Genomic DNA, 12124 nt, shown 5'->3' with positions numbered 1-12124 from the left:
GATAGGGATGGTGCAGAGTCGGAGAATGTTTTATTAATCTGGCTTCTGTTTGCCAAAATAAACTCTGATATGTACCCGGAAAAATGAGTCATTTTTTTCAACTGATTTTCTCCTGTTTTTTTGTTCTTATCATCATAAACCCTGATAAACTCCCAGGAAAAACAGGGAGCAATAACAACTGAAAATGAAGGTGCCTAGATATCTTAAAAACACAATGAGCCCATAAAAGCCCTCCAGGCACCAGGAAGCCTGATGTGACCCAGAATCTCCTTCCCAGCTGCCAAACATTTGGTGTACACACACACACGTGTACACACACACACACACATACACAGCTCTCTCGCTCATTTTTCATAAACTGCTCCCACTGCTGCAGGCCCCAGTCACTCTCTCCTGTGGGCCGGTTGTTTTCCTCAGGCACCCAGCCCAGATGCTTTCCCGCTCATGCACTCTTCCATGCTGAATTAGTGTTTCTCTTTGGTGGCTCTGCACGCATCATATCGGCTTTCTCTCTGCCAGTCTTCCCAGTTCCACGGCATTGGCAAAACCCCCGGAGATGGCAGCAATGTACAGTGGCAATGACACACGTGATGATGGTCAGGTCTGGCTGGCAGATGGCCCCCCTTGACTGCAGGCTTGGGCTAGTGTTCCCCAGCAAAGGAAGGCTGGCCCCCCCTAAGCAGGGAAGTGTTGCTCGTCTCTCCATTAGGCACATGCATGCCATTCTGGCCCCACTCACCAGCTGCCTGCTTCACCGGATCGGTCAGCCACCTCAATTCCAGGCTCTACATCCCCGAGGTAGTGTGGGAGAAGCAATGGGAGCTGTATCAGAATGCGCCTCCACTTCTCATGGCTCAAAACCACAGGGTTCCTGCAGGCTCCCTCCACCCTGTGGACCAGTTTTCCTGGACCATGCTTTACTACTACAGCCCATGCAGGCCGCTCCTTGTGGCAGTGGCAGTATCTCTCTCTTCCCACTTGCACAGGCCTGGAAGAGCAAGTGGAGTTGTATGGGTCCACTCGGATGGAAAGGAGATGTTGATGCTATCACTGCCTCCAGAATCATGGTGCTCTATAGGCTTCTGCCTAATCCACCTGGTGCTTCCCACTAGCCCTACCCATACGTCAGTTATCATACAACCTCATTTAAAAAACTCCTGAAACACCCACATGATCCTAATTTATATCAACCTATAGGGAGAAAGCAACAGCACAATTCTCATAGAGAATCTCATATTTGGCTTTAAAAAGAAACGGCAATGTTTTAGGAAGGTATAAAACATAATAAGCTGCAGTCATGAAATTGAAAACTTAACAAAATACTTTTCCCTTTCTTTGCAATCTGTTGTCCTTTCTATACCAGACAGGCAGAGCATGACATGAGGGGCAGGAAAAGTAGGAAATGCAACCTCAAAGAAATGATACTAGGGCTCCATCTCTACCACATATACCCTGCAGAACTCCATGCAGGGTTTCCCCAACAATATATATATATATATATATATATTTTATTTTTTTTTTCCATACAGGGAGTCTGTGCCTTCATTTATACTACTGCCAGCAAGGCTCCATATCCATCACCCACATTATGAAAGTGAGCGGTGTGACAAACATCCCCTCTGGCCTCATGATTTTACTGCTCTGTAGGGGGATAACACATGTCAAAAGACATGCAGGGCAACCATGGCATAGAGAAAAGACTGGACACATCTAGAGACAGTTGCTATTTGAGAAAACCCAGTTACCTGGAGAAACTCACTTTCCAGAAAACAAAAAGATGAGGGATAAATTAACTCACATTTGTGGAAGGATGGTGGCTCAGATTCAGTTTCACTAAGCTGTTTTCAACAATTAGGCAAATGTATCCATGGATAATCAATTTTGCTTTGTCAAACACATTGTCCTGACATAACCTTGCTTATCTACACAAATGTCTTTATGTAAAACTCATTCTCAGTTGGGACCAATAATTCCAAAGACGAAACAAATATAATGAAATAGCAGAAAGCCTACATCACTATAAATAAAAATGCATCTGTATGTGCAAACAGACATGGCAAGCCTGGTTTGACCACTTCAGAGAGAAAGAGCAATTTTATTCATCAAGAGATCTGGACTGGATACAAAGCCTGCAGAGGAAATCTTTTCCTCATGCTTTATGAGGTTTGTTTTATCAACAGGTTCTATGAATATCCTTCTCTTATATAAAATCTGATGGCACCTAGGTCTCCACCCCCTATATAATGTAATACTGTATCGACTTCATGAATAAAAATACACTGGACATCATATGGATTGCATATGCCATCACCACATGGATCACACATGATAACATAACAAGGTTTCTCTATGAAACGTAATAAACTGATTGTCTGGGGAAACATGCAGTTGATATCTACTTATATAAATATAGTAACTTAGTGAAAGACGGCAAATAAAGGTCAACATGGCCCATCTAGTTTGCCAATTTGATTTTCATGCATATGAGCTCCCACATGCATCCCATCCCCTCCCTCTCTCCATATCTTTTCACTGATCTGCGCATCCTTTTCCTACTACTCTATCTGCTCCCAAGCATGCCCAAATTCTGTTACAGTGATGACCTCCACCATCTCTACTAATAGGCGCCTGTAACAGAGCACAAAGCACGTTTTTGGCTTGCAGGAGAATAGAATAGACTGGACTCTGGCTATTCCTCTACAGACTTTGTTATTTACAGGCAAAAAACAAGCAGAGAAAGACCTGATTACCTCAACAGTCTCGCAAAGCAAAAGGTTACACCACAAATGAAGCATAGACTTTGTTAGTAGATCCTAGGCTTCTTGCTCTTCTCCAGGGCATTCCTTTCTGTCTGGGCCCTGGCATCTTATCCCTCTCCACAGGGAAATACCCTGCAACCAGGATTCTCTTGTGGCTGTTTTACAGTGGACCAGGCTAAGTATCTGGTCTTGTACTTTTAAGGATGGTCTAACACAGTGGCTTTCAATCTTTTTGCCATTGTGACACACCTGACAGACAATGCTCACATGTGTGACACACTGCTCATTATAATCCATAGCAAAAATTAAAAAAAAAAAAAAAAAGGCGGCTCAGTATTACTTTTATTAAGAATGACATAAGGGAAAGAAATATATTCTTTCCAAACAGAAATTAGATAAATAGTAAACCAGAACAGCACCAACTTACAGCACTCCAAAAATAACCACCTTACCTAAGAAAAGGTAAACTGAAAATATTACACCAGGCCTTAAAACTCCAATACTATTAGGAAAATGGATCAAACCAGGCTGCTGTATAATTCTACACAGAAACTACATCCCAGCAGAAATACCTCACCTCAGTCACTTGTGCAGACCCTCATCTAGCAAAGAATAAACATAGAAACATAGAAATGATGGCAGAAGACGACCAAATGGCCCATCCAGTCTGCCCAGCAAGCTTTCACAGTTATTTTTCTCATACTTATCTGTTACTCTGACTGCTGAGGTCAGGGCCATTATTGGTAACTTTTTGGTTCTAATTTCCTTCCACCCCTGCTACTAATGTAGAGAGCAGTGCTGAAGCGGCATAAAAGTGAAGTATCAAGCCTACTTGGTTAGGGGTAGTAACCGCTGCAATAAGCAAGCTACTCCCACGCTTATTTGTTTACCCAGCCTGTGCAATTTAGTCCTTGTTGGTTGTCTTAACATAAATCCTCTTATCTTCATTCCCCCCTGCCGTTGAAGCAGTGTGCTGCGCTGTATATGTATTCAAAGTGAAGTATCAAGCTTAATTGGTTCGGGGTAGTAACTGCCGCAACAAGCAAGTTACTCCCACGCTTAATTTGTGAATGCAAATCCTTTGTCCCACATTTCCTCTTGCTATTGAAGCATAGAGCAATGTTGGAGTCGCATTAACCCGTGTATGTTTATTGAATAAGGGTATTAATCACCAGGTAGTAGCCGTCATCCCCACAAGCCACCCCCATGCCTCTTCTCTTCATTCACATCTCCAAGACTTTAGGGATCCACAGTGTTTCTCCCACGCCCCTTTGAAATCCTTCACAAAATTTTAGTCTTCACCACTTCCTCTGGAAGGGCATTCCAGGCATCCACCACCCTCTTTGTGAAGAAATACTTCCTGACATTGGTTCTCAGTCTTCCTCCCTGGAGTTTTAAATCATGAACATAAGAACATAAGAAATTGCCATGCTGGGTCAGACCAAGGGTCCATCAAGCCAAGCATCCTGTTTCCAACAGAGGCCAAACCAGGCCACAAGAACCTGGCAAATCCATGCTAAATCCATGTTGGACTTGCCCCATTAGCCAATAATTTTGTTTTTCTGAATATCTTCTACCATTTTGCTCTGTAATGATGTCAAATTCACTGGTCTATAGTTTCCCAAGTAACCTCTAGATCCCTTTTTAAAAATGGTCATTACATTGGTCATCCTCCAATCCTCAGGTACCATAGCTTACTGGAATGAGAAGTTAAAGATTACTACTAATAAGTCTGCAATTTCATTTTGGAGTTCTTTTAGAATTCTGGAGTTTATACCATCCGGTCCTGGTGATTTATTACTCTTTAGTTTATTGGTTTATTCTATTACATCTCAGTTTACCATGATTTGATTCATTTCCTCTGAATCATAACCCTCAAAGAACATTACCAGAGTACATATCTCCTTAATACCTTTCTGACTGAAACAATGAATGCATTTAGGGGCAGATTTTCAAAGGCTGATTCTGCTGATTTTTTTGCAATGGAAAAGGTTTGTCGTTGACTTTGGATCATTAAAACCTTTCAAGTATCTGAAGGTCTGTATCATATCACCCCTGCTCCTCCTTTCCTCCAGGGTATACATATTTAGATTCTTCAATCTGTCCTCATAAGGCATTTGATGAAGACCATCCACCTTTTTGGTCGCCCTTCTCTGAACCACCTCCATCCTGTCTCTGTCCCTTCGGAGATTAGGTCTCCAGAACTGAGCACAGTACTCCAGGTGAGGCCTCACCAAGGACCTGTACAAGGGGATAATCACTTCCCTTTTATTACTCGATACTCCTCTCTCTATACAGCCCAGCATTCTTCTGGCTTTAGCAATCATCTTGTCACATTGTTTCGCCAACTTCAGATCGTTAGACACTATCACCCCAAGGTTTCTCTCCTGCTCTGTGCAAATCAGCCCTTCACCCCCCATCCAACACATTTCTTTCAGATTTCCACACACCATATGCATGACTCTGCACTTCTTGGCATTGAATCTCAGCTGCCATATCTTCGACCAGTCTTCCAGCTTTCTTAAATCCCATCTCATTCTCTCCACTCCTTCCGGCGTGTCCACTCTGTTGCAGATCTTAGTATCATCTGCAAATAGACAAACCTTACCTTCTATCCCATCCGTGATGTCGCTCACAAAGATATCGAACAGGACCCGTCCCAACACCGACCCTTGTGGCACTCCGCTCATCACTGCTCTCTCTTCCGAGTAAGTTCCATTTACCATCACACATTGTCTTCTGTCCTTCAACCAGTTTGCTATCCAGGCCACTACCTTGGCGCACTCCCAAGCTTCTTGTTTTATTCACTGGCCTCCTGTGCGGGACCGTATCAAAAGCTTTGCTAAAATCCAAGTAGATGACAGCGAGCACTCTTCCTCGATCCAATTCCTTAGTCACCCAATCAAAAAAGTCTATCAGGTTCGTCTGACAGGACCTTCCATTGGTGAAACCATGCTGCCTCTGGTCCAGTAATTCTGCTGCTTGTAGATAGTTCACTATTCTTTCCTTCAGCAGCGACTCCAATACTTTTCCCACCACCGAGGTGAGGCTAACCGGCCTGTAGTTTCCAGCCTCCTCTCTGCTCCCACTCTTGTGAAGCGGGACCAGCGTCACTCTTCTCCAATCACTCGGCACCATTCCCATTTCCAGGGATCTATTGAACAGATCCCTTCAGTGGTCCTGCCAGCACGTCTCTGAGCTCTCTCAGTATCCTGGGATGCCCCTCAAACGTCCCCATGGCTGTCTACTTTCAGTTTTCCTAGCTCTTCCCATACATTCTCTTCCGTAAACGGAGTTTCATCCATTCCACTCCCCTCCAAATTCTTGTTAATGAGCGCTGGCCCTTCTATGGGGTCTTCTTTAGTGAACACCGAACTGAAGTATTCGTTTAATATTTCTGCCATTTCTTCATCTGTCTCCATCCATTGATCCTTTTCACCTTTCAATTTCACTATACCACTTTGGACTTTTCTCCTTTCACTAAAGAGACTTTTCTCCTTTCACTAAAGAAACAAAAACTGAACTGGAAACCGCAACAAGCCAGAGACTCTGTATGTAGTGCAACAAAGGAAAAAAAGAAACATCACCAGTCCTCAAAATAAATCAAGAAATATATAACCAATAGCAAAACCAACCTAACAAAAAGAAAAGATTTTAAAACAGCTGATGAGTGGAATATCCAATAATTAAAAACTCATATCAAAATTTTCTAGACACCAATAAAATATTTCAAAACAGCAGACACAAAGACCCAATAATTAAAAATGATTTAAAAAATGCTTTACTCTCCATACCTCGAAACATTTGATTTCCAGGTGCCCTGAGATTGTTTTGAATTGGAGGGGGGTGGGGGGGGGGGTGTTTGCTTGCAACTTTTTCTTCTCTCTGTCACACCCAAGCTCTCTCTCTCACTTACATAGGCTCTCAATCACACAGTTACACACGTGCTCTCTCTCTTATACACACAGGCTCTTAACCATTCATACACATGCCCTCTCTCACTTAAACATGCAGGTTCTCAGTCACACACTTACACATGCTCTCAATCACACACTTACACATACAGGCGCTCAACCACTCACATCATGCTGTCACACACACACACACACACACACACACACAGGATCTCAAACACATATGCTCGCTCGTTTACTCACTCTCTCTTCCCCCCCCCCCCCCCCCAGCCGAACAACTAACAGCAGCAACAGCCTCCTCCTCTTCCAGCCCTTGCAGCCTCAAGAAAGGAGTCCCATACGTTGTGGGGGCTGATGTTGCTCCGGGCCATGATGCTCTTCTGCTTTGGGCCAAAGCTGCAGCACTTCCTCTGGACTGTTTCCATCCTTTCTCTAACCTTTCTGAGATACGGTCATCAGAACTAAACACAGTACACCAGGTGAGGCCTCAGCAAGGATCTGTACAAGGGCATCATCACTTCTCTTTTTCTGCTAGTTATTCCTCTCTCTATGTAGCCCAGCATCTTCCTGGCTTTAGCTACCGCCTTATCACTTTGCTTCACCACCTTCAAATCACCAGACACAATCACCCCAAGGTCCCTCTCTTGGTCCATGCAATCAATCTTCCCTTTCCCCCCTCCCCAAAAACATAGACCGCTCTTTTGGATTTACGCAACCCATGTAAATGATTCTCACTTCTTGGCACTGAACCGCAGCTGTCAAATCTTTGACAACTCTTCAAGTTTTCTTAAATCACTATTTATTTTCTCTACTCCTTCAGCTATGTCCACTCTTTTGCAGATCTTAGTATTACCTGCAAAAAGGCAAACTTTTCCTTCTAACCCCTCCGCAATGTCACTCATGAAGATACTGACTAGAACTGGTCCCAAACCAAATCCTTTATTTACTTCACTTAGAAGCGATCTCTCATCAGAGCAGTTTCCATTTACCATTGCACACCGTTTCTTTTCAGTCAACCAGTTAGTAATCCAATCCATCACTTTGGCACCCACTGTCAAGCTTCTCATTTTACTCACGAACCTCCTATAAGGGACTCTATCAAAAGCTTTGCTGAAATCCAAGTAAATCACATTCAGTGCTTTTTCTTGATCCAGTTCTCAAGTCACTCAATTAAAAAAGTCAGTCATATTTGTCTGGCAGGACCTTCCATTGGTGAATCCATGCTGCCTACTTCATGACATTTGTGAGAAAGATAGGAGCAGCTGCATGGCCTCAAGTGAAGTGGGCCCAGTGGTTAGCACATTTGACAGGGGAGGCTCTGACAGCCTATCAGGCACTATTTGACACCAAAGCTAAGGACTACATTGTGGTGAGGAAACAATATAGCACAGGATAGGACTTACTCCAAAGCATACTGCAAAGCTTTTGAGATACACACTTCACTCCTCAGGTAAAAAAAGCCTTGCACCATCGCACAATACTTTAAGGATAACTGCTGGTGGCGGCTGCATCCTTCAAGGTACTCTAGGGAAGGGGAAGAGCATAGTAAAGTAGTTTCTGAAAGCCCTCTTGTTCTACCCATGGAAATGCATATGACAGCAGTTACTAACCAGGTTTAAAATTGGTGTTAGGCTGGCTGAGCAGTTTATGGATATTTCAATGGTGAACCTCAGCTTTGAAATGCAAACTCCAAACCTGCCTTTTGGCTAAACAGCCAGAGAGCAGAAGTGATGTGACCACAGCCTCTGGACACACATTCAAGCCACATAACTACCTTGAATCAAGAAGATCATGAAGCTTCATGCTCATTTCATAAGCAAGCGAAAATTAGAGAACCCACATTAACAAGAAACAAGCCAGGTTCAGTCAAAAAGGGGACCTTAGTTCAAGGAACCTGATGTGGTGGAAGGTTCTCAGAATTCCGGATGAAACAACAGATCAACCCAGGACTAGTCCACATCTCAGTGGTTAGCCAATGAAGGGGATTTGAACAGCAATAGAGGTTCCCATGTATGTTACTTTCAAGGTTTATTATAACATATGTTCTGTAACCCTAGGTAGGTAGCCTGTTCAGGAGGATCTTAGTCTCTGATTAAGATATCATCATAAGAACATAAGAATTTGCCATACTAGGTCAGATCGAGGGTCCAACAAGCCCAGCATGCTGTTTTCAACAGTGGCCAATCAAGGATATAAGTACCTTGCAACTAGCCAAACATTAAATAGCTGCCATGCAACTGATGCCAGTAATAAGCAGTGGCTATTCCGTAATTCAACTCCTCCAGGAACTTGTCCAAATCTTTTTTTAAGCCCAGCTAAGCTAACTGCCTTAACCACATTCTCTGCAACAAATTCCAGAGCTTAACTGCGTGTTGAGTGAAAAAGTATTTTCCCCGATTTGTTTTAAATTGCTACTTACTAGCTTCATGGAGTGCTCCCTAGTCCTTCAATTATCTGAAAGTAAACAACTGATTCGCATTTACCCGTTCTAATCCTCTCATGATTTTGTAGACCTCCATCATATCCCCCCTCATGAGAGCAATAACAGCCTGGCACAGCTGCTATCCAGATTCTTTAGACTGGGGACATGCTGACAGATCCAAGAACACTGTGCCTTGTGCCCCAAGTGTCAGCCCATATTCCCCAAGGGACTGCCTCAGACCCACTAATTACCTGCATAGAATTCATGATGCCATTTAGTTGACTGGGTGTTAATACAGTCAGCCCCTTGAACTTTTCAGCTAAAAGATATCACTAACTCTTCGACATAGTTGACCATATCACACATTACTAAATGAGCGATCTATAATCAGTTTTGGCTGGGTATGTAGTTCACAAGCTACTACAGAAACTTACCCAGGTGAGATTTTCCTGAAAGATCCTGATGGACTGGGGAAAACTTTGATATCCCAACTGCTACAGGAGCTGTACTAGACCCTCAGAGTCCAGTCCATCAGGACCTCTGCCTATCACCCCCAAAATGACAGCCTTCTGCAGTGCAATAACTACACATGGAAGGGAATGATCTGAAAGTTTTTACCTTCAGATCCTTGAGAATGGGACAGGTTTATCCTTCTACTGATGTTCATAAGAGAGATCTCCTAGACTTCCAGAGGGTTCTTGCACTTTGACTTTGTCTTTGGCAAACAACCCTGGGGTATCTTAGATGTCATCAAGGAGACTTGGTAGGAACTAACACCACAAAAGGTGAGTGAAACATAGCATGTCACAAAGATTCACAAAGCATGCATCAAGCAATACATACAAGCAAATTTGTAGACAGCGCAAGGGACAATTCTGATATTATAACCACCATAAGATTGAGGGAGTACTATCAGGCAACCATGCATTGTTGCTATTATCAATGAATTTGAACAAACTGCCAGTCAATTGAAGAGGCCCCATTACTTGCTGAAAAAAAAATGGGCCAGGTAAACTATTAGATACCCCAATTAGGCAGAAGGTAGGAAAAGCAAATCTTCCACGTCAACTTGCTGAACTCTAGAGAAAACAAGAGGCCCTCCTAACAACCTCTGAACAAGACTGTAATGCTCCTTATTGCTCCAGCAGCATCCCTTGACTGCAGGCTTCTCTGACATTGCTCCTGGTATTGTGCTACATCCAGTCGCTTTGACTAGGAAGTAGCCTCCAACTCCTGAGCCCTTATAGGCCTCGTATTCAGGAATTCTTGTGAGGCTGGCTGATGAAATCACCATTCTCCCCGGATATAAGGGAGGTGAGCCAGTGCCTCAGCAACACATCTTTCTAGATACATCTGCCTGTTATCTTTGCTCCTAATTCTGACTCCTATCCCTACTGGTCTTCTTGCCTGTTCTCCAGTTTCTGCCTCCACTTCAGTCCTGCCTTTACCTGCCCTTATCTACTACTGCCTGGTTTGCTTGTCTTTGCTTTCGGATTGTCTTTTCATTTCTGAACCAGCCTGACCTTCCATGTTGCACTGCTTGAACTCTGCCAGCTCTGACCATAGCCTGAACTCTGCCAGCCCATCTTCAGCCCACTCCTCATCTCTGCCTAGTCTCTGTCCTCCTCGACTGCAGCCTGCAACACCTCAGCTGCTGCTTGTCAGTGCTTGGTCTGTGTTTGCATGAACCAGGCTTCACCAATCTGACAGTGACCCAAGGGCTCACCTCCCCGAAGCATGACAAAGACAAAACCAGACTTCGCCCATCAGTGATCAGCAAGATAAGTAAGCCTACTTATCATGAATAGTGAGTTGTACCCTCTCCAGCGGAAGCAGCTTGAGGACTTGGTCCAGCAATTTCCAGATGCTTTCTTACATTCTCCTGTGAAGGCCAAGTTAGGAGAGCACAACATCCACATGTTACTAGGGAAGATGGTATGTCAGTGATACCACCAAATCTTAGAGCCCTAAAGGGACATAAGTGAGAGAGGTCCAACTGATTCAGGAGCCAGGAGTGACTGAAGAATCTAAGAGCAATTGGTCCAGCTCAATGTTTTGGTGTCAAAGCATGACGTGGTTTTGTACAGAAGATTTTGGGTATGCCGTAAAAAATGGGCGAGTATACCCTATCATTAGTAAGATACAAGCGATAGTTGCATACCCCACCCCATTCACTAAGAAACAGGTCCAAGTTTTTCTGGGACTAGCCAGAGATTACCAGAAATTCATATTCCATGTCTCCTCTTTCACAACTTCTCTTTTGGATCTGGTGAAAAAGAATAAGCCAAATAAAGTGAAACAGGAATGTAAGAGGATTTCAACAACTAAAAGTCCTTCTCTCTAAAGAACCAGTGTTTCAGTAATCATTTTGTGGTGCAAATAGATGCCTCTGACTTGGGACTTGGTCAAGGTGGTAGAGGTCATGAAAGATTAGAAACACCCCATTTCATAAATCAGCAATAAGCTAACCCCAAGGGAATGAAATTACTCCTTGGCTGAGAAGTGCCTTGCCATAAAATGGATTCTGAACAGCCTGTAGTATTACGAGCAAAGGGAAATCATTACACCTCTTTCCAAACATGCAAGGAAAACAAGAATGCAGAATTCCTGTCTCATAAAGGGGAAAGCATGGCTCTGCCAAGATAGCAACTGCACACAAGAGAAGGCAGAAGGCATGTGACAGGACATGTAACTGCAGCAGAAGAGGACACAAGAAAACAGCAGGCTAAAAGCCAGAGAGGAAAAGTAAATGGCAGAGAAACAAACGGAAGAGCCTTGGGCAGAGCTTCCGGTGAGGGAGAGACCAGCTCTAACCCCCACCCCACTAGAGGATTAGAAGCGCTCATTTTGTTTACTGTATTTTTTAAATGACTCAAGGCATTAAAAAAAGTTTGAATACAAAACAAGTAGTTAATACAAAATAAAAGAAAACATAATTCATAAATAAAAATAAGAACAAAAATGTAAAGAAATAAATTATGTTTGCTAAGTGTAAGACCTCCAATTAAGGATAGATGCAAGAATGCAAA

At 43.3% G+C, this 12124-nt stretch overlaps 1 protein-coding gene across 2 annotated transcripts in view; it reads right to left on the bottom strand.

Annotated features, from left to right (window-relative positions):
* SCFD2 (sec1 family domain containing 2) overlaps nt 1-12124 on the bottom strand; it is a 641446-nt gene that overhangs the window by 438946 nt on the left and 190376 nt on the right. The window lies entirely within an intron of this gene.

The sequence above is a fragment of the Rhinatrema bivittatum genome, chromosome 1, assembly GCF_901001135.1.
Source record: "Rhinatrema bivittatum chromosome 1, aRhiBiv1.1, whole genome shotgun sequence".
In the NCBI taxonomy this organism is placed as follows: domain Eukaryota; kingdom Metazoa; phylum Chordata; class Amphibia; order Gymnophiona; family Rhinatrematidae; genus Rhinatrema; species Rhinatrema bivittatum.
The sequence above is the reverse complement of the archived record's forward strand: the minus strand, read 5'-3'. Positions and strand labels throughout refer to the sequence as shown.